Genomic DNA, 20864 nt, shown 5'->3' on the forward strand with positions numbered 1-20864 from the left:
ATTTCTCATCTTTCTTAGGATAACATTTTAGCTCCTTAGCATGGCACATGAGGCGCTCCCACCCACCTACCCAGTTTCATCTCTTACTTTTTCCTACTCATGCATGTAACCACAGGTCTTCATTCATTGAGATACCTCCCCTTGAACTCATCCTTAGACTAACTCCTACTCCTCTCCTAAGACTCAACTCAGTTATTAACTTAGTCATCATATATTTGCTGACTGGCACCATATTCAAAGCACTGTGTTTTCCCTGATCCCATGAGTCTGGATTAGGTACCCTCCTAGATGGCCCTGCTCTCCTCTGTGGTCTTCATCACGTCCACGCCCTCAGACTAGTGCAAGGCCAGGCTCGCCGCTGAAATACAGGCTGACTGAATCCAGGACTATCAGGAGGCTGGGTGCTGAGTGATCAGGTGAGAAGCACAGGTGTCCCAAGAATGCCCTGTAGGAGGGATGACAGTGAGACAGACTTGTGAAAGTCCTAGTTTGCCAAACTCCAGTTGATAGAAAAGTGGGTGAATTGTAAGGCATGATAGGTATTAATTGTGGCTGGGGAAAAAAAAAAAAAACAACAAATGCCATGTGGTGAAAATCCCCAAGGTAAGGACTTGTCAGGCGCCTACAACAGAAACCCAGATGATTTTGCAAGAATGATGTCATCGTGAGGCTTCATTTGTTAGGAATCCGTACCCACGCTGGATGATTCATCACCCAAACTGCCAAGGGACCCTAACAGTTAAAGTCCTTGCATTCCTCCCTGATTTGTTAACACATTCCATCTGACAAGTAGATACCACTTTCCTTTCTTTTCAAAACCTCTCCCTACACAAAGCTGTTCAAAGCCTATACTGTGGACCTGAATTCCTCAGCCAGGCTCGTGGTTTTAGGGGCCAGGGAAAAGGCAAATGGGATGAATGAAATATGACTAAATCCCAAGTCAATGTGCTATTTCTTCTTCATAAAAAAGAGTATTGCAAGGGGCTCAGGAAAGGGGCAGCGATCAGTGTAAACCCACCAGGCTCCCTGCTACCTGCCACCCCCGTGCAGGCAGGGGCGCTGACGTGGCTTGACCTCAGGCTAACTTGGTGGCAATTTCTGCTTTGCTCCTGCTTCCAAGTTCTAAGAATGGGGCTTCTGCCCCTTTCCCGTTTGCAGGAGGTTGAGGCATGAACACCTGGTGGGGCCTGGGAGAGGAAAAGTCATTCTTTGTCCTTAAAGGGCTAATCATGGATGGGCCGGAGACATGGATCTTGGGGAAGAAGCACCGAGGGAACACACACCTGGAATGAAATCCCACCTTCTTCCCTTTTAACTGCGTCATCTTTTGAGAATGGTAAACTACAGTGAAGCCCCTCTGTACACAGCTGGGAAAAATGTTTTTCTCAAGTGGGAACATGTTTTCTCCCCTGGGACAATACAGTAAGTGGTGTGGAGTTAAACGGGCCTGACTTTAAGCCCTGTTTTCACCACTTAGGCAAGTGACTCAGCCTCTTGTGTGACCTCTCTTGTGACTATTTATCTGTAATACGGGAACCTACCTCATAGGGGTAAATACTGAATTGGATAAGGTATGTGAAAAGGCCTAGCACAGTGCCTGGAGCAGAGCAGGTGTTCAGCAGAGGTGGGGGAGACTCGATGGTGCCATCTTAGAGGCCCCTTAACTTGCTAACGTTTTTGGAAACAAAAGCCCATGATCTAAGTCAGAGGGTTCTAAGGAACAAAGAGAGTCATGACCCTGCGGATCCCAGGGGCTTATGCTGTGCCTGGCTTCATGCTCCCAGCTCCAAGTAGAAGAGGGCATTAGGAATGCTCTCATAGTCTGGAAAGGCAGAGGAGGCAGAAGTATGTCCTGTAGCTCTTAATTACAAGGAAGCCAGGTTCTAGAGAGTTCTAGCAGTGGCCATCTGTATGTGCTGGGGTCTCTGAAATCCATTTCTCTGTGAGGGCAGGGGAGATACTTTCTGAGAACTTAAAGAACTCTGTGAGCAGGGTATTAAAGAAATGTGAAGAGTATAAAGGTCAGTGCAAGACTGGGGAACCTGATAAATCTCACGCTTTCATTTGGGTGAGGGAACAGAGGGAGAACAGTGAGAGGGTTTGGGGAGAGGCCTAGAGCTGAGAAGGGCTGGAGGACAGCATGGGAAGGAAGTGACCTGCTGGCGGGGAAAGCTATGCACCTCTACCTGTGCTGCTGCTTTGACGGAGGACCCTGCCTTCCATCACAAGTCAGCCAGCCACTGGGCAGAGGGCTCCTGCCAGGGAGAGGAGGAGGTGGCAGAGCCCGGAGGATGGCAGGCAGGCTGAACAGATGGTGCAGGGACAATGTGACTTGAGAGGACACTCTAGCCATGCTGGAACCTGAAGTCAGGGCTTCTCATGGTTAGTGATGGGCATGGGCCACCCTGTCCACCTTCTCCGTGTGACTGACCTCACCACTTACTCCAAATGTGAGCAGAAAGAGAAAGGCCTGGCCTAGAGCCTTCATTCCATCCAGGGCATGCATTCTCCGGGGTGAAAATTCATTCTTCTGTGTGTGGGAGTACCGCAGTATGTAAACAGACAGATACACACACACACACACACACACACACAGAGAACATGAATGAATATCTGTGGTATTAAATTTCATGGAAGAAGAGGACATTTAGGAAAAAAATCTCTTAAAAGGCTCCTTGAGCTGGGTGGGTGGGTGGTGATTAATGAAAACACGGTGTTTGAGAAACACCACCAAAGTAGGGCCTCTTGCCACAAAGAACTGCCAGTGGCCCAGTCAGGGTCTTCCGGTGCATTAAGAAGCCCTAACCAGCAGCCTCCAAATTGCAAGGCTCGCTAGGCAGGTGTTGGTAGCTCCCTGCGTTCTTTCCACTGAGCCAGAAATTCCTACATCTCCCAGCCAGTTCCCTTCCTGTTTACTTCAATCTACAGTCTCCATGGCCACCAGTGAGCCATAGGCAAGCCCCAAGCCCTGGAGCCAGGACTTTAACCAGGAGATTAGAGCTAGCGTGGCCTGGCCTATCTTGCCGAGGCAGGAAAGGGCAAAGGTTCTCTCCTGGGCAGACAAAACTGAGTAGTCCATCTGATAAACATACCACAAATACGATGCTGCTTATACAAGAGCCCCATTTCACAGCTTGAATCTGAATATTTCTATCTTCTCTTACCAGCGCATATTCACATCATAAGGATGAGATCATATCCTTTCCAACTTCAACCTTCCAGCCTTCCCTAACCAGATCAGTTTAGGGCAACACGATGGACAGTGAGAATCCAGTTTTCTAATCATTATTGTGTAAGTGCTGCTGATTTTTATTCTAAATAAATCTGTAGGGAACATAGACTACTCATTATGTCATAAATGTCCATGACTTTGGCTTCAACTATTAGCCACCTTAATTTATTACATTTAAATTTCAATTATTTGGCTGAGATAGTCTGCTTTTAAAATACTCTGACTAAAAGAAAGCAAATATTTTCTGCCTTAATATATTTCAAATGATCACTATTTCATATTGATCCGAAACCACATGTAGCAAAGTTTTGATGTGATTTTTGTCTTTTAAACAGGCATAATGTTTTCCTTGGCTCTACAATTTATTAGCAATTTGACTTTTTAGAAAAACAGCTTGATTGAGATATAATTCATATGCCAAATAATCCGCCCATTTAAAGTATACAGTTCAGTGTTCTTTAGTATATTCACAGGGTTGAGCAACCATCACCACAGTCCAATTTTAGGAAATTTCATCCCCCCTAAAAGAAACCTCGGACCCATTAACAGTTACTCCTCATTCCTCCCCACTCCCCCCAGGCCTAGGAACCACTAATCTACTTTCTGTCTCTACAGATTTGTTAAATAGGCACACATTTTGAGCAAAATCATTTCCTATTCTAATTCCATAATTAACCAACAGCTTATTTTCCCATAATTAAGCAATAATTTAATCATAATTAACCAATTAGATTCTTATTGAATCTCTTGATTTTAGCTGCCACTTTGTGTGAAAAGTGAAGTTGATGTTGGCCTAGTGGGAACTGTTTTCTGTGTTACTAAAACTGCATTCCCAATAAGCACTAAGGCAACAGATTTAGCTTCCTTCCTGCCCAGATATGTTCACTCAACAGTCTGTAAAGCTTTAAAGTTAAGTTACAAATGCACCAGGAGCTTGGTGTTTTAAGAATTCCTATGGTGAAGTTGTCTGTAAAGCCTAACCTCTGAGGGAAAATCCACCCACATTCTTCTCAAGCATAGACATATTAACTGGTCTGTTTTAAAATCTCAGTTTCTATAGATTTGGTTTGCTCGAGGGATTTTCTTTTTGGGCCTCTCTGCAATGACTAGTATGTGGCAATGAACACTCGCTTCCTTGCTGAACATCATGACTCCCTTGCACAGGGCTGAAATGGGTGGTTTCAGTACAGACCCTTTCACTGCTAGTGTGTGACAAGTTCTGGGCACGAGAGTACAATGCCCACATACACAGTCCATCCTGACTCACCATCACTAAGCTTTCCATAGAAAACAGCATGTCTGCAAATGAATACATCTTCCTAGCCCCTTGTAGCCACCAGTCAGGCAATGGTTTTCCTCTCTTAGCACCAAATAAATTGGTGGGCTGAAATGGCAGAATCTTAGACACATCCACCAAGGTGATGAATTGGTCATTATATAGACAAAAAGGTGGGTCTGGCCAAAGGAATGATAAATACAGGCCTTTCTCCAACTCTCTGCCCTGACATAATGCTCAAACTACCAGAATCCTGTCTGCAGAATGACGTGACTTTCACTTTTCACTTTTTTTTTTTTTAGTACTTTCTGGTTTACAGAGCATATTTGTAGATGTGACTCACTTTGAATCTCATTACAATTCTGTGAGGTAGGTAAGGGTGGGTCTTTCATTTTCCAGATGAGAAACCAAGTATAAGAACTTGCTCGAGGTCAAATGTCTAGGTGGCAGAACCGGGATGTCTTAGTGGAAGGCCAGTCTCTCTTAAAGCGGTCCCCCGGAGAGGCCATACATGTACTCCAACTTTGCTCAAAAACTTTTGGAAACTTGTTCTTTGGAATGCCTTAAAAATCAGTAGCACATCTTTGAATATCCTCAATGAAGGCAATATTTCATCTTCTAAGTCAGTGGTTCTCAAACTAGATTGTACCTCAGAATTGCCTGGAGGGCTTGTTAAATGCACATTGCTGGGCTCCACTCCCAAAGTTTCTGATCCATTAAATCTGGGGTGGGGCCCAGGATTTGTTTCTAAAGAGTTCCCAGGTGATCTTGATGTTACTGGTCCCTGGCCACACTTTGAGAACCACTATCCTAAGAAGTTTATTTCTGGAAAGAGTGAATCATTTAAAACCATCTAGTGATTAAGGTGGGGGGATCAAGCTAGGAAATTCCACCAGTGGCCAAAACAATGGGTGACTATCAAGAAAAACACTGGCTCTGGGGGAAATCTGCATAAAGAGCTCCAAAAAGGTTCTGAATAATGGCAGTTGATCAGACTAATCCCTTTGGATGCATGCTCAAGAATGCTTCTCCTAAGTGTTTAGAACACCTTGTGCAGTCGTAAATGTCTGAGATGTTCATTATCGACCTTTTGTTTTCCAGCTTTAGAAAGACAAAAGAAACCATGTAGGTGACATCCACATTACAGAGAATCAATATTAAGGAAGGATTAATAGCTATTTACAGCAGCTGAACTAGTCAGACTGGTAGATTGGGGTCCTTTCTATGCTGCAAAACATGATGGGTGTGGAAGATGAGGGGAAAATTTTGACTCTTCCTACCCTGACTTTTCTGTTGAGATTAGAATGGAAAAAGTGAAGAGATCTAATTTTAGATGCCAAAGATAAACATGCAACATTTTATGGGGAAAAAAATTCTATCAGAAAAGAAAAATGAACTACATTAGGTACTTAAGCTGGGAGTCAATCCTTCATGTCACAGTAGGGAAAAAAGAGGTGGAGAACTGCCTAAATATTGGTTCTAATTTTATTTTCAATTCTACATTACATTAAACTCTCCGTGTACTCCTTTAATTTATAGCAACTGCTGACACAAATCGGTGTGCCTTCTCTTCTTTGACATCAGTATTTCTTTTGAATTATGCATTTCCATCTGGAATGAGGTTTATGGGGCCAAAGCCTTTCATTTAGATGGATGAAAACAGAGAGGGATCAATGGGGAGCCGAGTGCAAAGTCAAAGTAAGGTTGGGAGATATATGTTCAAAGCAGCATATTACTGCCCCAAAAGATTGTAAGGGGTATTAAAAAATGACTCTGGTCTTCCAATTTTCAACATATTGATTAAAATTCAACTACTAAAGAACAAGAAAAACTCTACCAACCTTCATCCCAGAACTGCTAGATTTTGTATTTATTGGTACCCTACTAGTATTTAATAACAATTTGCAAGAGTACAGTGATCATAATAACTGCATCACCTTGATTTGATCTAAAATTGAATCAAACGCAAAAGAAGTTGCCAGCCTGATGCTACGTTTCACCTATCCCAGCCTCGCCACCTGAATGTACATGGTTGAGGTATTCTACCTCCGAGCTTAGCACCATGAACTGGTCTGGCTCCATTATTGGTGACAAATTCCTGGTCTAAGTCAGCCAGTGGTCCATTCTGACAGGTCATTTGCTGGCTCCATCTGGGGCCCAACTCAGTCTCAGAGTCCATTCTCACCTTCTGGTTTTTGATGGGTTCTGGGTTGGCCAGTCACACCAGTATTGAAATGGACATTCTGATGAAGCTGTTTTGAGCTAGTTTTATCCTATAAGCAATCCTCAGCCATTTCTGAAAACCCTCCATTTTTAATCTTTACCCATCACCCACTCCATCCCAAGAGTGGGAATTGGGAGTAAAGTGAAAGTCTTTGCTCTATACATTGCTTGACAGTTTAGAAAAGAGAATTTTATGTTTTAGTGATAATAATTTCATGTGAAAAATGTTCTTGAGTCAATATGGCCTCATGAAAGCAGGTCGATCATGTTCTCTGGCTGAAAATGGCTATGCCCAGTAGCTATGTCATGATGTCACTTCCTCTCCAGCAGAGCCCTAGTTTGACAGTGGCCGGCCAGCCTGAAGAACCTGTGAGGGTCTATTGTCAACCTGCGGTTTGGCCCTGCTCTAGCAACCTGGGAGTGGGTGGGCCAGGAGGCCAGGAGCCCAGGGGGCTGCCTCGGTGCCTCTTCAGGGGCAGGGCTGGCATGCGCTCAGCATGCTAGCCACACAGAATGGCCTGTGGAGACTTAAGACTGGTTAAAAACCCCATTCTGCCCAAAATGTCTGTGGTGTATTAATTTATTCTACAACTTAAAGAATTCCATTATTAATGAAAGAGAAGTAGAATCCTGAGTATGAGCTAAAACTGGGATAAAAAAGGCCCATTCTTCAGGCGCTATTAATGGAAGCTTTGTATATAAATAACTATATATTGGTGAATAAATGGCACTTAAAACTAAAATGTCTGTTAGTGATTCACTTGGTTCTAAAGACTGCCCTTGCCTTCTGTGGTCAGTGATCTTTTTTCTTTGTGACTCCACTATTCTAGACAGAAAACAGTTAATCCAATATGATTTAGTATCTCATGAAAGATTCCACTAAAACATTTTCTGCCAAATGTTCCTCTTCTAACAGCTGCTTTTTTATTTCAGTGAGAGGTACTTGAAATAAAATCATTGTTCTCTGTGAAAAGTGCACACTAAATAATACAGAGCTACCAGATTATTAAACAGCAAAGGCATCTGATAATATTAGCACCAACCACAGGTCCCACTTCTGCTGATGCACAACATTTTGAGTAATCAGTCATTGCACAATATTATATTTATATCCTTTTTGCTTGAGCTGTTAGGCCACAAAATCAGCAGGCAGTTGCTGTTATAAAAGGGTTCTCTAGGTTATTTATAATGTTTCTGCTTCTTACAGTTGCTGCTTCACTCTTGGGTCTTGGGCCAGGTCTACACTGTGAAGACGAAGGAAGGAACTGAGCAATTGTTCTGCTAATCTAACTGCTGAAAGCTGGTGGGGATGATTCACAGCACACTGTGTGTGCCTTGGCTGGAATACCTGGTATTTTTGTCTACACAACCCAAATTCATCACATACTGGCTGATTTGTCACTTCATCAGGGGGAGAGTGTGTAGTTTCGTGAAGGCTGTGTCTCTATCAGGAGTAAGCTAGTGTCTAGGGCACAGGTGGTAGGGCGAGATACCTGAACTAGCGCTATGTTGCAAAAGAGTTTCCTTCAAATGTTATTTACTTTACATGAAGGATAAGTTTCTGCTCCAGATGTTTCTCTGTTGCATAGATCAGTGCTTCCCCCAAATGGTGGCAGGCAGCCTGGCATGCCCAATAGAAGGGCACATAGGAATCATGAGGATATTTCATTTCATTTTCTTTTTTATAAATTACACAGGCATCTTCCTGTTCCACCTGCAGAGAATAACTGATGATGTGAACTGTTTCTAATGGGAGTAGGTCTTAGCTCTTAGGTGAGTAAGGACTCAAAAAAATGCTGAAAACTATGGAGACTGATAGAATGAGCTGTTTGTTTTGACTATGATATAAGCATCTAACTTAGGCTCCCCCCCCAAGTTTTTAAAAAAGGAAATGGACTACCATTATGTCCTCTGAATTCTTTTATTTTGGTGGGGGTGGGGTGGGGTGTCTTCTGAATTCTTAAAGCCACTTCTCCACATCCCTGTTGCCACGTTCCTAGTCCAGGCTGCCATATCTCTCAGATCAATGTAACATTTTTTTTTAACATCTTTATTGGAGTATTGGTGTGTTAGTTTCTGCTGTATAACAAAGTGAATCAGCTATACATATACATATATCCCCATATCCCCTCCCTCTTGCGTCTCCCTATCCCACCCCTCTAGGTGGTCACAGAACACGGAGCTGATCTCCCTGTGCTATGTGGCTGCTTCCCACTAGCTATCTGTTTCAATGTCACAGTCTCTGGATGGTTCTTCCTGCCTCCAGTATTATGATCTCCAATTTATTCTTCACACAGCAGCCGTGTTAATCTTTTATAAAGTACAGATCTGATCAAATCTGTCCCTTGCTTAACCTCTTATCAGTGGCTCCCCACTGCCCGCAGGAGAAAGTGCAAATTCCCAGGAGTGGCAAACGAAGCCCTTCACGACCCATCCCTGTTCCAGCTGTACCTCATCCTTTCCCACTCTTCCTGTACTCTAAGCTCTTTCCAATCAGAACTAACTGAAAAGGCACAAACATGACCTGCTGTCTTGCCTTTGGGCCTTTTCATGAGCTCCTGCCTCTGCCTGGGTTACTCTTCACTAAGGGGAAGACAGCCTTCAGCTCATCTCCTTCCCTGGCCCTCGAAGCAGGTTCACTGGGCTCCTCGGGCCAGGTGGACCCCTCAACCGCACTCCCATGGCACCTTGGGAACATCCCTATCACGGCACTTCTCACTCTGTGTGGGCTACATACCCTTCTAGACGGAAGCTCTTTGTGGCCAGGGTCTGTCTTATCACACCAGTATGTCCCTACCACGCAGAAAATTCAGGTCAGGTGTGAAGAAATGAGTGCACAGTGGGGTGCTCCTCATGCCTTTTGCCATAATTTTCCACAGGAGTCTTTTCCATTTCTTAAAGAACTGTTTTCAGTTCTAGAGGGCACTTTTGCTTCATCAGCCCTGGAAGTACAAGAACAAAGTACCAGGCAGCCCCAGGATCCTGACTATGAAGAAACCCTATTTAGGCTTCTCTCTCTAGTAGTTTTTTTTTTTTTTAAATACATTTATACATTTATTTATTTTTGGCTGCATTGGGTCTTCATTGCTGTGCACGGACTTTCTCTGGTTGCGAGTGGGAGCTACTCTTTGTTGCAGTGTGCAGGCTTCTCATTGTGGTGGCTTCTCTTGTTGCAGAGCACAGGCTCTTAGGTGCGTGGGCATCAGTAGTTGCGGCACGTGGGCTCAGTAGTTGTGGCTCACGGGCTCAGTAGTTGCGGCTCACGGGCTCTAGAGCACAGGCTCAGTAGTTGTGGTGCATGGGCTTAGTTGCTCCATGGCATGTGGGATCTTCCCAGACCAGGGCTCGAACCCTTGTCTCCTGCACTGGCAGGTGGATTCTTAACCATTGCGCCACCAGGGAAGCCCCTCTAGTAATTTTAAAAGATGTAAGATATGGAAAACAGAAGGTCTAAGATATACCTTATAGGGGTTCCAGAAGGAGAGGATTGAGAAAATAGAGGAGAGGCAGTAATAAAAGAGAGAATGGTTGAGGATTTTTCAGAATTGATGAAAAACACAAATACTGAGATTCAAGAGGAACAAAGAGTCATAAGCAGTATAAACAAGAATAAATTCAGAGCTGAATTCACTGCAGTAAAACTGCAGAATGGCAAAGATCAAGAGAAATTCTTACAAAATATTACTATTCTTCTGTCCAAATGTGTTTCTAATTAGATTCCCACGTGCTCAACCTAAAAGTTGACGTCTCAGTAAAGAGGATTTTCCTAACTGGGAACAGGACAGTCACAGGGAGGTCATCTAGCAAATGTAACCATGATCTTTCTTTTCCCAATTTTGGTTTGTTTTGACCAAGGATGGAAAAGGATATAAAACTTCCTGTTTTTTTTTTTTTTTTGGCGGTACACGGGTCTCTCACTGCTGTGGCCTCTCCCGTTGCGCAGCACAGGCTCCGGACGCGCAGGCTCAGCGGCCATGGCTCACGGGCCCAGCCACTCCGCAGCAGGTGGGATCCTCCCGGACCAGGGCACGAACCAGTGTCCCCTGCATCGGCAGGCGGACTCTCAACCACTGTGCCACCAGGGAAGCCCCAAACCTCCTGTTTTTAGAGAATCTTTCGGGAAGATGTACTTCACCTAACTTCTGGTCCCAAATCACATAGCTTTTTCAGGGGTTGTCCCATTGTATGGCACCCTCCTATAGATTTTAAAGGAATGGAAGTAGGAGGAGGAAAGTGAGAGTGACTAGTTAGCCCTTTAAACTCTGTCCCCCTGTAGTACACTTACTCACCCACATATGCACACACAAACACATGGCATTCATGCCACTCATAGATCATTCACATGGAGCACACATTATCCACATTGAAAATACACAAAGTACACACACTACTAACCTAACACACACATACTCATACTTTCACGCAAAGGGCAGGCAGATGTTCAGCAAGCTATGACCCACACAGCTGTTTTCTCACTTCCTTGTCCACTGAGGGCAACGGGCAAGGCTCTAACTCAACGGGGCTCTACCCTTTGGCTCCAGACGTTTTTTCACCTCCATATAATTCTAGGCCTACCCAAGAATCATCTTCATGCAATGGAAACCACTTGGGAGACCTCCAGTCCAGTCCTGGCAGCTCTGCTCCTGAGGACACTGTTGCAGCATCCTAGGAGGATGGGCAAGGAGTGGACTACCAGCTCACTGCCATGTCCTCACACTGATGTCCGGGACACTGAGGAGTGGGAAGAAGAGGAGCTTAGGCGTAGGAAGCTCAGGAGTCTTAGCTGTAGATGGGTCAGCAATCTCCCACAACCTCATCCCATCCCTTCTTACTGGGAGAGGGACTGTTTCCTGTCCCTTCAATTAGGTGCCTTCTAGGCCCACAGAACACTAAATCTAGAGTGCTCTAAATCTAGTGCTCTCCTGACTTTTGCTAAGGCTTTTTTTGGCTGCATTGGGTCTTCGTTGCTGCGCGTGGGGTTCCTCTAGTTGCAGCAAGCGGGGGGTACTCTTCATTGCAGTGTGTGGGCTTCTCATTGCAGTGCCTTCTCTTGCCATGGAGCATGGGCTCTAGGCATGTGGGCTTCAGTAGTTGCAGCATGCAGGCTCAGTAGTTGTGGCTTGTGGGCTCTAGAGCGCAGGCTCAGTAGTTGTGGCACACGGACTTAGCTGCTCCGTGGCAAGTAGGATCTTCCCGGACCAGGGCTCGAACCAGAGTCCCCTGCATTGGCAGGCGGATTCTTAACTACTGTGCCACAAGGGAAGTCCCTTGCTAAGGTTCTAACAGTTGTTTTTTCCTCTCCATACTCCCTCCACCCCCATGCCCCCCCTCTCCCGTACCATTATTGCTCTTCTTTTAGTCTCTGGCCATTATGAGTTCTGAAGCAGGGCCAGGTCCCCTTGGGAGCCCCTAATATGCCCAGCCCTAGGCAGATGTACATGCAAGTACAGTTGTGGCCATGGGACGGTACTTTAGGAAAACGGAAAAAAAACAGTCTTGTATCTGGCCCTGCTTCAGTTCCTCAAAGTGAAGATGACATTTCTGGTAAGCAGTTACAATTAGATTTTTAGAGCCCTGGGTTTTCAAATGATCACATGCAGGATTAAGAAAGATAATTTAAAATGTTTAATTCTGCCTGATTAGCTGGTAATTGAGGTGATCTGCTGATGTGGAAGTAATGTAATAGAGTTAATATGCCCCTCGGCCTGACAGATGTCTTGTGCCTTGTCGATCAGTCTCTTCAGCAATTACCTTGTCCTCTGTCCTTTTTTTTTTTTTTTTTTTTTTTAATAGTCAGTGAACTTCTTTTTGTCATCGTCATCCTTTCTGGCAGCCAGAGTCAGCAGACTTTGCACAGACATCATGCTCATTTATTGGTATCATTCCTAAGTTTTAGATGGCTATTTCAGGGCTTCCCTGGTGGTGCAGTGGTTAAGAATCTGCCTGCCAATGCAGGGGACATGGGTTCGAGCCCTGGTCCGGGAAGATCCCACATGCCACGGAGCAACTAAGCCTGTGCACCACAACTATTGAGGCTGCGTTCTAGAGCCCACGAGCCACAACTACTGAGCCCGCGTGCCACAACTACTGAAGCCTGTGCGCCTAGAGCCTGTGCTCCGCAACAAGAGAAGCCACTGCAATGAGAGGCCCATGCACCGCAATAAAGAGTACCCCCGCTTGCCACAACTAGAGAAAGCCCGTGTGCAGGAACGAAGACCCAATGCAGCCAAAAAAAAAAAAAAAAAAAAAAAAAAAGATGGCTATTTCAGAGCCTCATTTGGATATGGATTTTCTTTATTCTATGATGCCAATTTCAGAGGTGTCATTTACCCTCTGTAACTTTTCTTTTTTTTTTCTTCTGGCCTCGCCTTTCTATGACTCCAGGGAAAACAATACTAGGATATGTTTTAAAATGGGAAACTGGGTAAAAGTGCCTATGTGACCCTTTGTAATCCAAAACTTCCTCCCCCAATCCTGCTCTGTCCCTAGGCAGTCACTGGCTTGCTTCTGTTCATTATAGATAAATTTGTGTTTCCTAGACTTTTATATAAATGGAATCATGATATACGTACTCTTTATTGTCTGGCTCCTTCTGCTCAGTGTAATTATTTTGAATTCATCTATTTTATTGCCGTATAAATAGTTAATTCCTTTTTACTGTTGAGTAGTGTTCCATTTTACGGACATAGCACAATTGTTTTATCCATTCACTTGGATGGACATTTAGGTTATTTTTTGTTTTACAAATTAATTATTTGTAAATATTACAAATAAAGATACTATGAACAACTAAAAAAAATGGGAAACTGGGTAATTATTTTGTTTGCAAATCATTAAAAAAGAGCATTTGTATCTGAGATTGATTGTTTCCCTTGGCACATTCAGCGTGGCACTGAAGGACTATAAGGAATCCTGTAGATCTTCTAGTGCCCTGAGAACACTGGAGCTCAGTGAGGCTAAGTGACTGTAACACACATACTAGTCATTTTCCCAGAAGGAACTGGAACTCTTTCGTTATTTCAGGAGGACCTGTTATTACATGCCAAGCACTGTATTAAGCATTGGGGTTGCCCAAAAAGAACTCTCTGAACTGGACCTTGAGGATGGGTAGGAGTTTGCTAGGCAGGGAAAGAGTAGTGTTTTTTCTTCCCTTAAACTGGAGAACTAGTTTGGGAAGATTAAAAAAGAAGAATTACATTTTCCTTAGCCTCTCTAGTTAGCGGTTAGACCCTTAAAGAAGTTTAATGAAAAGATATTTTGGTTACAGACTCTAGGAGTGGTGCACCTCTCCTCCTTGATCATTCAAAGACAAGAATGAATGAAGTGATCTGTGCCTGAACCTTTGGTATCTGGCCTGGCACCATCCCGCAACATTGCCACCCATGCAATCCTGCTCCTTGCCCTGTACAGGAAGATGCTGGAGTTGAATGGCAGTGGGACCTGGGTTTCTCTCCAGTAACGTCATACCCACCCTGTGTGATGGTGAGTAGTGCAAGCTCCTGGTACGTGCTACCTGGTTATGCCACCGCCCCCCTCCCCCCCCCCCCCGCCCCACAGATATCCAGGTAAAGTGAACATTTAGGCACATAGGGACCTACTAATGAGCACTAAGATGTGCTGAGTGCTTACACGAGCCAGGCACTGTTCTTAGACTATACATGAGTTACTGCATTTAAGTGAGGCTGCGCCGTACTGCACAAAGCAAGAGTGGAAGCTTCTGAAAATCTAGGGAAATGGAGCAACTTACAGAAGCCTAGAGCTTGACAAGTGGCAAGGAGTCGGTGCTGGAATGCCAAATAGAAGAGACTGGATGCTAGGCAGACTGCCACCAAGTCAAGAGGCGTGGGAAGGAGGACATGGATGTCAGGGTCAGGCAGACAGGCAGACAGACCTAGGATCAATTCCTGGCTCTGCCGATTCACCAGCTGGATGACTCTGGGCAGGTTGTTTACCTTTGGGGGTATAACTTCCTCCTCTCTAAAGTGGGCATTAGCCTGTCTTGCAGGGTTGTTCTGAGTGTGTGAGAAAATGCATAAAGAGTCCAGCACAATGCCTGGCCTAGAGTAGTGCCCTACTTTTCATAATTAGCCAAAGGATCCTTATGTCCCCAAGAATCTGTAAGAATCAAGGAATTTCAGAGGTTGAAGACGACTCAGAGATCACCCACTCCAGATACATCATGTTTGGATGCACAACCTAAGCCCCAAACATAATGAGTCATTTGCCCAAAACTGTCTGCTAGTTATTAGTTAAATCAGGATTAGAACCCAGGACATCATCTGCTCTTAGCCACCAGAACCAATGATTACAGTTGAACCATACGAAAAACTCTTGAGATATTTCACTAAAAAGGTGATTTAGGCTGATCCTGTTAGTTTGCCTCAGCTTATTTTCTCACAGAACAGCTGATTTTTCAGCATTCACTTCAGGTCACTTCGGAAGCATGCTGATTTGCTTTCTTGCATGTGTTAGTCTACTTGGGCCACCATAACAAAATACCACAGACTAGGTGGCTTAAACAACAGAAATGTATTCCTCACAGTTCTGGAGGCTAGAAGTCCAAGATCGAGGTGCTGGCAAGATAAGTTTCATTCTGAGGCCTCTTCTCCTGGCTTGCAGGAGGCCACCGCCTTGCTGTGTGCTCCCATGAACTTTCTGAACGCACAGAGAGACTGAACTCTGCTGTCTCTTCTTATAAGGATGCTAATCCTGTTGGGATCAGGGCTTCACCCTTATAACCTCATTTAATCTTAATTACCTCCTTATAGGTCCTATCTCCAAATACAGTAACTTTGGGGGTTAGGGCTTCAACATACAACTTTTAGGGGGAGCACAATTCAGTCCAAGGGCTTGTGTTACATATGTTCCTCCATCCCTCATGAGCCCTTCCATTCAGGTCTGTTTCAAATCAGAGGTATATGTACGATGAAGTACATGAACTATTAAGTACCTCAACATGAGGCATCTCCTACGGCCCGGCCCCTTTTATAGCTCCTCCAGGTCATTCATTAGCCAAAGACCAAGAAATGTGGCAAAGCCAAAGTCTAGATCATTCATTCTGTTACCAGTTGAGAGAATGAGGGTTGAAGAGTTAAACCGAGATATATAAACAGACTCATTCAGAAAGAAAACTTGAACATGAGTGAAGTTTCTCTGAAGACCTGCCTGCATTTGAGTGATGAACAGAAACAGTGCAGCTTTGACATTTATTCTGATATTTCCAAAGGAAACTGTATAAAATAACATGTTTTTGAGGGAAATTTTTTCTTTAGAATGATTAAGAAAAAAACTGTCAGAAGTGTGTAGTGAAATATCCAGATTTACAGAGGCCGAAGTGCTGTGGATCTGAAAGGCACGTGGATCTATTTCTTTGGCATCAGGACGCTACCCATTCAGAGGTCATCCTAAGTCAAAGGGCTACTCAGCCTCCACACATAGAGATTTGGGAAAGCTTGAGAGGTTCTTTATGAGATCAAGAGTGAACAGTGGCTAATTCAGCTCCTTTGTGAAAATAATGCCCAGTTTGCCCTTTGAGAAAGGATATCACCTATCTTACTTGCTAGATGTGGCTCCAAATAGTTTTTTGCTATGTCCCCAAATCATCTTTACTCCAAATTGCAAAGTAATACATGAAAAATACAGGTTTATGGAAAAATGCAAACAATTCAGAAGAATATGGAGCAGAACGTAGAGGTCGTCCTTTTCAACACTTTCCTATCCCCCATCCTGTTCCCCTCCCCATGAGTAATGGGAAAGTTTGGTGGTTTTGTTTGTTTGTTTTAGATTTTAAATTATACTTTTACTTACAGATAGCTAGAGTTATTTTATTTTTTTTTAGAGTTTTTTTTAACATCTTTATTGGAGTATAATTGCTTTACAATGCTGTGTTAGTTTCTGCTTTATAACAAAGTAGAGTTATTTTTAAATCAATGGCACCATACTATTATCATTTGACCTTCTCCTACTGATGATTATGTAGACCTGTCTAATCGATTTTTTGGTTATTACAAAGTTGAAATAAACACTCTTGTACAAATATTTATATATGTGAACACTTCTGTAGGACAGATTCTTAGAAAGAGATATACTGGGTCAAAGGGAAAACATATTTTAAAAATTGGTATTGTCGGGCCTCCCTGGTGGCGCAAGTGGTTGAGAGTCCGCCTGCCGATGCAGGGGATACGGGTTCGTGCCCCGGTCTGGGAGGATCCCATATGCCGCGGAGCGGCTGGGCCCGTGAGCCATGGCCGCTGAGCCTGCGCGTCCGGAGCCTGTGCTCCGCAACGGGGGAGGCCACAACAGTGAGAGGCCCGCATACCGCAAAAAAAAAAAAAAAAAAAAAAAAAAAAAAAAAAAAAAAAAAAAAAAAAAAATAAATAAATAAATAAATAAATAAAAAAAAATTGGTATTGTCAAATTGCCTTACAAAAACATTCTATGAATTTATACTCCTACCAGAACTATATGAGAGCATGTGTTTTTCCAATTTATTTGCACTTTGACATTATCAATCTTTATTTTTTTGTTGACCTGATGGGCAATGAAGGGAATCTCACTGTTATTTTGATTTGCATATTCCTGATTTCTTGTAGAGTTGAACAGTGTCTCATTTCTTTACCTTTCGTATTTCTTCTTCAGTGAATTGCCTACTTACTTTATTCTAAAGAAATGTTTCATTTATTTTTGGGGATGTAGAGCCTTCCCATAATGACACACATTAATCCTCTGCTGTTGCAAATATTCAAGTTTGCTGTTAACAGATATTCAAAAGTACAGATATTCAAAATTATGCATAGAAAAATCTAGGCGGATTTACACTAAAATGTTAACAGTGGTTACATCTAAGTGATAGGATCATGAATATCTGACTTTTTTATACCTTTCTGTGTTGTCTGCTCTTTTCTCCTCTTGAACACTAAGCATGTATTAATTTCATGAGTAGAAAGTAAAAAAAATAATAGAGTGACTGGTGGGGTAAAGGTGATGAAGGCTCTCAAAGCAATTCTAAAAGAGCATTTCCCAAGGTACTTTGAATATTGGCAGTATCAGTATATACTTAATTCTTCTAAGGTCAAAATTTGAAGGAAACAACAGTCACTTCTTGGATAATAAATTGATATGGAGATACAGTTAGTCTTACTATTTTATAGTTACCTCTTTAGCACCCAAGATTCTATCATTCTTTACCCACTGTATTTTATGGCCCAACCCTTTCTGAAGTATTGGCAATCAACAGTGAGGGGCACTCAAACATTTTGGCTATAACAGAAGCTTCTGGACAGAAATGTGCAAAGTCTCTATTCAAGGACAAAATGGCTACTGAGCTACAAAGTCCCCTCAGCAACTCCACCAATTATTAACAAATGCAAGGAATGTACATGTTAATCAGAAAGAAGGAGGTGGGAGAAAGAAAGAATGGTTTGCTGGGGAACCACAGTTTAAGGAGCGTCACAAAGACTACCACTGGCAGTGCCATGGGAGACCTGGTGAATACTCAGTCCTCTCAGCAAGACTGTGGCTCAGCAGGAAACAGTGTCTGAGTTTGCCGGAGTTGAGAAACATCTCTTGAGAGCACCTAAATTCAATCATTCTGCTTAATCTGACAAAATTAGTTTGGCTTTCTAGTGGCCAGGTGGCTGGGGATGGGAAGAGGGTGTAGGCTGGGGGGAAGGTCACACCAAGATGGAAATAACGGCCCTTCAGATGTTGGATGACTGAACTGTCATTCTGGGTGGTACCTCAGAAGTGGATTAATGGGAGCCTATGCTTGTGAGCAGCCTGGATGGCAGAAGGCCAGACCCCAGGATGGGGGGAATACACCAAGGAGGAGTTACCTTGGAAAACTGTGGGTAATCCACCAGCCCCAGCACTCACCCCGCCCTCACGAGTGCTTCCACGCCAACTGTGACAGAAATGATTCCACTTCCTACTGGTGCCGTCTCTAGTTTGGAGCTGCTTCTCCAGCCCCGAGTTGTCCCTTGGGGGCATCCATGCAGCTGGGCTGACGCTGCCTCATGCCTCACCAATAACTGTGAATACTACAGGACTCAAATGCAATGGATAGAAAGAAAGAGGAATAAAACATAGGGAAGATGAGTCCCCCCTGCCCCTCGCCTTTGATTACTCTGGCTTACTTACGTATCCTGAATTATGATTTATTACAAAGTAAGTGATTCTTGAGAAGACAGATTTAGCTTAGGGGCTGAATTCTTGAAATTAAGAGTGTCAGTGTAGACTTTAGGACTTAACCATTTACATGAGGAAATTTATAAATCAGGAATTTTACAGAGCTTATAGGCCAAGGATAATTGAGGTTACAATATATCACACTATCACAGTAATCCTAAAGTGTCACCATGCTTATATGTGTGTAACTCTGACTATGGAGCGAATATTCAGTGCAGTCATGGACACAAGAAGGCAAAGCCCCTGACCTTCAGGTTGGAAGGACTTGAGTGAGGACATGAGCGCCAGAGATGGGAAAAGAGACACATCTGTCATGTCTTCCATACTGAGCTGAGGACATCTGCAGCTACTGCCACCATCTCACTTTAGTACAAGGGGAAAAACAGATGTAAAAATAGAGGCGATATATCCAACTATTAACACTGAGGCAAAACTGGATATAGCAGTCTGCAGAGGCACAGCGTAGAGCAGGCGATGGCTCCTGCTAGGGCAGGCTGTCTCCAGTGGACAACGTGCCAACTAACTAAAGAGGTTTCCACCATCCATGCCAGTGTGATTGGCAAATAAAAACTGGCTATATTTAGGTTGCACAGCAGGATTTTTTTGTTAAGGTGTAACATCATAAGGGATGAGGAGGAGGAGAAAAGGGAGAAGGTTACAAACTACCTGAGAGCAAGTGATACCCTCCTGACAGGAAGGGGAAGGAGCCCATCTGTTCAGAAGAAAATGCCTCCCTGGGAGTTTCCTCACGTCACCAGGTGAATTAGCTCCTCTTTACCAGACTTATGAAGAAGCTGAACAGTTGTGTGCAGGACAGGCAAGAATTTTAATAATGAGTGCTGGATGAGAGGAGAAAGACAGCATGAAAAAGCTGAGGGAGACCCTACACCCAGAAAATAACTACCCTCGTTTCCTGTGTCACCTTGGTTCCACTGGGGGGATGTTAAGCGCCCAGTCAGTAGATTCAGTACAGCAATTAAGTGGAAGATTCTTTATGAATGAGTATCCACTCATTAGTGAAGTGCCTTTTTGTTGTTTTTGTTTGTCCTTTGTTTTCTCAATTGAGATATCATACACATACCCTAAAATTCACCCTTAAAAAAGTGCACAAATCAGTGGTTCTGAGTATATGTGCAAGGTTGTACAACCATCACCACTATCTAATTCTAGGACATTTTCATCACCCCGAAGAGGAACCCTGTGTACATTAGCAGTCACTCCTCATTCTACCCTCTCTCCAGCCTCTGCTGTCAATTTACTTTCTGTTTCGATAGATTTACCTACTCTGGATATTTCATACAAATGGAAGCATACAATATGTGGCCTTTTATGTCCGACTTCTTTCACCTAGTATAATGTTTTGGATGTTCATCCATGCCGTATCATGTATCAGTATTCCTTTTTATGGCTGAATAATGTTCTATCATATGTATATACCACTATTTGTTTCTCCATTTATCTGTTGATGAAAATTTGGTTTGTTTTCAATTTGGGGCTATTATGAATAATGCTGTGTGAACATTTATATATAAGGTTTTGTGTAACATATATTTTTTTAAATTTCTCTTGGCTATATACCTGGAAGTAGAAGTGCTGAGTCTGTTGTAACTCTAAATTTAACTTTTTGAAGCACTTCCAGAGCATTTTCCAAAGTGGCTACACCATCTTACATTCCTATCAGCAGTGTTTGAGGGTTCTGATTTCTCCACATCCTAGTCAACAGTATCTGTTTTTGATTATAGCCATTCTAGTGGGTGTGAAATGGTATCGCATTGTTTTGCCTTAAAAAAAAATCCAAGCCATCTGATTTCATAGTTTAAAAAAACAAAGCTTAAAGTGTAAATGCCCCATCCCTCTCCACTCCTATTTCTATGAGGCAAATACTTTAAATTCTTTTACTGGTTTCTTCTGATTTTATCTTCTATTTCTGGTAGTATGCTTATACTG

The 20864-nt window shown here is 43.3% G+C and overlaps 1 protein-coding gene across 2 annotated transcripts in view; it reads right to left on the minus strand.

Annotated features, from left to right (window-relative positions):
- Positions 1-20864, minus strand: part of RBKS (ribokinase) — an 80076-nt gene that overhangs the window by 8762 nt on the left and 50450 nt on the right. The window lies entirely within an intron of this gene.

This window comes from Mesoplodon densirostris, chromosome 14 (assembly GCF_025265405.1).
Source record: "Mesoplodon densirostris isolate mMesDen1 chromosome 14, mMesDen1 primary haplotype, whole genome shotgun sequence".
NCBI lineage: Eukaryota > Metazoa > Chordata > Mammalia > Artiodactyla > Ziphiidae > Mesoplodon > Mesoplodon densirostris.